Here is a 4,498-nt window from a genome sequence, read left to right on the forward strand (position 1 = left end):
AGAGATGTTATTAACTGAAAATATTTATCAAAATATGCAACAAGTCAAAGTCTATTAAGACAGAAATAGTACATTTAGGGATGAGCTGGGAAGAAAGAAACACATTCTATTAATCTTCAAAGCTAAAAAGGCCACTTTTCTCTACACTTCAAAAACACATGTTAATTCAGCAAAAGCATTTGAGACTGAATAGGCCTCGCTTTCATGTTTTACATGTGCCATGTTTTTAACTTGCACCAAAAGGTGCGTGGCAATTTAAATGCAGTTTGTCTGAAGCACAAAAATAAAACAATGCCTGACTGCAGATGAAATCTGCTCCATCAATCCACCCTTCTGATAATTCAAATCATAATAAAATGATTTTTAATTCATCACACATTTCCATATTTCATTTTCAAAAGTGATTTCTTTTTTTTTTCTTTCTTTTTTTTTATTGCAAAAGCTGAGCATATAACAATTTTACTTCTATTTCTAAGGCAAACACAAGTCTATCTGTAATCAGATCATATATAGCCAAGCTCAATTGTTTTAGTGCAGAGTTCTGTAAGTAGCTTCTTGGAACAGTTAGTCTTCTTTAAAATAAGTAACTAAAATAATAAAAAAGGATTCAACAGGACAGTTTCAGCATTTCTTTTCTCTTTGTCATCAGCTTGCCTTCAGAATGGCTCATACAGTGTGGCATTCTCTACCTTTTCAATGCAAATTAGACTACTTAGGTGCTGAGAAACTCTGACAGAGCACCATCAATCCTTTGCAATTTTTCAACCAATGCCTTTCACTCTTATTTTCACTTTGATCAGATTCAGATGCTTCACCACAGCATCTCTCAGATCAAAGCCGTTGCACCATCCATTATGCAGATCTTGTGTAGCAGCTGCAATCTGGTGAGAAACTGCACACTGTACATCAACCTGACCTACACAGCAATGGCTAGTGTTCTCCTCATTTTTTTCCACAAGTGCATTTGCATATGCATTTTCAAGCCACTTTGGTGTTGGTGAGACACCGTCTTTTGCAAAAGGTAACTCAGTGCTGCCATTGTGTTGCTTTATTATGCTTGACACTTCAGGCAGATAGCTGCAATCCATTCCTTGTCCAAACTGTTGTTCTGCACTCATTATCTTTGAGACCACATTATAATCTGATTTCAGAGAAACTGGCAATCTATACCTGGGCATCAGTCTTTGCAATAACACTTTTGCCACTATGCAGTTTTCACTTTTCCCAAAAACAGTTCTGATACAACCCTGTTGTGCTGCTTCAAAAACATTTTCTTGAGCCTCTTTTAATTCAACTGTGAAGATTCCATAGAATGTACATGCTAACAGAACACAAATGTGTGCAACTGAATAAGCATGTCTCTCTCCCATGACAACAGTGACTCTCATTTGAGCAGATATACTGCATGTTATGGTAGGGGCAATCAATTTCGAATTTTGGACTGGGGTAATTACTAAAAGCCATGAAGCTTTGACAACATAATGCATAAGGAGCACAGCATGTGCTTCTTTTAATGTGTCACCTTTCAAACATGGGCCATCTACAAAATGGACATTGTTGGGCTGACTCAGGCTTTCATCCTTAAAGTCTGAATTTGGCTTTATGCATATTTTCATGATATTTAGACACTCATTTTCAGTTTCATCACAAACCAAATCATTTGCTGACATTTTTGTGAAGTTAGGGTCAAAGGTCATTGGGCAATACATCACAGAGCTTTGAACACAGTCATCTTTTTGAATAGGCAATGAGAGAGTGCAGCCCTCCCTCTCACTGCAAATTGGTGTATTTTCTTTTAAATAAACACTCATTCCTAGTGCTGGGGCGCAACATTCTTTCTCTTTCAACTCTAGGAATGCTTTTGTGCAGTTGTTGTCCAATGGAAGCGGGTCAGACACATCCTCATGTGTCAGCCTCAGTAAAGGCTTAGCCACTAGGGAAAGGTTTAGTAACCACTCTACAGCAGCTAACCATTCCCAAAAATGTGCTGACTTCTTTCTGAATTTGAGATGGATTCATCTGGTGAATAATTTCCACCTTCTCTGGTGACACCTTTCTACCTCCCTTTCCAATTTTGTGTCCCAGGTATTCATCTTCTTTTTGACAGTACTCCTGACTATTCTCATGCAATGGCACTGTTACATGGACTTTGCAAAAATCAACAAAAATAAGCCATTCTTCAGCACATGGAATGTGAAAAAATATATTGGCTGGATTCGGTACCACAGGACAACATGGAAAAAATATGCTTTTAATCTCCTGCACTATTCTGTTCTTTTCATTTATTTTCTGTGAAACTGTGATCAGAAAGTTACCTAAACTTCCAATCAATTTCATAAAAAATCCTTTTATTGGTAAAATTCCTGCAACTGATGGTGTTCCTGAATACATGTCATTTGGTTCTAATTTTAATAAGACATGTTCTGCACATTTTATTAATCTGGCATCCTTCTCTGTGAACTCTCTTATTTCTTTGTTTATTATTTTTTCAAAATCAGAAGGTAATTTTTCAACTGTCTTTTCTGAAAATAATGCTACAGCTGTTTCTGGTTGGGCCATTTTAAATTGTACATTCTCATCAGGAATCTGAAAAATAACATTATCTGATGTACAGTATTCTGTGCTGTTTAATTTGCTAAAGAATTGTTTTTCTGCTAGGCCAGAGTCACAGACAACGGTTTTGCAGTTTCCCTCAAATGGGCCTAATTTTGGTGCAAATTTTTCTAAAACTGGGTTTGTAATTTCTTTGTTTAAAACTCTTGAAATTAAGTCTGGACTTTCCACTGCCTCCACAATGGACTTGGTAAATGCAGAATTGTGAGGGTTAAAACTCTCATTTTCAAACACAGCAACCTGTTGGACTGGGTTCTGATTTTGTCTCTGGAAATAATTCACTCTTGCTCTGGACCTCTTATTTAAATTAATGTTAGCCTTTTCCATATTTTGTGGGACCATCTTTGCTTGGAAAATTCGTGCCATAGGTACCTGTTTCTGAACTGATATTTGCATTTGCTTAGCTGGTATATTTTGCATCTGCATTTCTCCATGTTTTTGTGCATCATGTTTAAATTTATTTTTCTTCTTCCAATGCTCAAATCTGCTATAAAGATGGCAAAAGGACACATTTTCCAGCAGTACAACATCCATCCCTTAATTTTCACAAACCAAAACACCTTTATTTCCATTCTGTGTTCTTTTAATCTGCACCCAATCAACATCCTTTGCTGGTACTCTGCCCTTCAGGAAAATCATCACTGCTATATTTTCCTCCATAACAACAGAAAATGATGGTGCGTTCATGCAAACCCTTTTCATTGCCTCTTCACTTGGCCCTTGAACAACTTTAGATTCAAACCACAATTCAGTCTGCATGACAATGTAAAAGAACATTTCCAAATTAATGCACAGCTCTTTTAAAATGTCAACAAATCCATCAACTTGTGGGTACCACAGCATAATTCTGTCTCTCAATTGTCGGAATGTGTTCAGAAATGCTGCAAGTTCACTTTTATTCTGTAGCATAGGAACATGCACTTCTCCCACCATTTCTCTCAATGAGTAAGCAAAAGCTTCTCCCTCATTCTGCTTATTATTTTTCTCAACTAAATCTGGTGGCTTCTTTTCCTTATCCAGTTTCCTGGCTAGGTCTGGTGGTTTCTTTTTCTTCTCATGTTTTCTTGCCCATTTGTCTCCTAATTTCTCAAACCCATTGCATTTAAACATATATTTTATTTCTGCAATGTGCAGTTGCATTTCTGAAGAACACATTTTCCCATTTGCTTCATCATCCATATGTACCCTGACACTTTTCTGAAATGGGAAACTTCCTGAAACATCAATTTCATATTTTTGAGACAAATCTGTCAGGCCATTATGTGTAGTTAATGCACATGCAACGGATTCCTTACTCATGGAAATCAATTCTTTTTCCTGACACTGGTTCGCATTTTCATTATTTAAACAGCATGGACTGTTATTTTCTCCATGTTCAAGTGCTGAATTTAAAAGACTAAGCTCTTTCTCTTTTTCAGGGCCTGTGTTAATATGTTCTCCCATGTTTTCTATCTTTTTAATCACTGCTGCTTCCTCTAAGCAGGTTTGAAAAATCACATTTTCAATTACATTTATTTTATTCTGAGTTGCAGATGTTGTAAATACCATTTTTCCCTCACCTTTCAGTGCTTGGGGTAATTTCTGTTCAATAATCTGTGAATTCTGAGTTTCTGAAATGCATTCCTCCATAATCACTCCTTCTGCAGCTCTTTGAACCTTTTCAGTAGGGACCATATTAATTGGGACAGTCATAATGTTTCTATGCATTATCTGTGCATCTGCAGTTAGCAATTCTTGGACTGAATCAGGCACATTTGAAGCAGTAACACCTGGAGGTATCACTGTCAGTGCTGAATCAACAGGTAATGGGTCAATCTGAAATGTTTGCACAGTTTTCTCAATCTGTGTTTTTCTCTGTTCAACAGAAGCAGTAGCCACTGTAGTG

The sequence above is a fragment of the Lissotriton vulgaris genome, chromosome 7 (assembly GCF_964263255.1).
Source record: "Lissotriton vulgaris chromosome 7, aLisVul1.2, whole genome shotgun sequence".
Taxonomy (NCBI): domain Eukaryota; kingdom Metazoa; phylum Chordata; class Amphibia; order Caudata; family Salamandridae; genus Lissotriton; species Lissotriton vulgaris.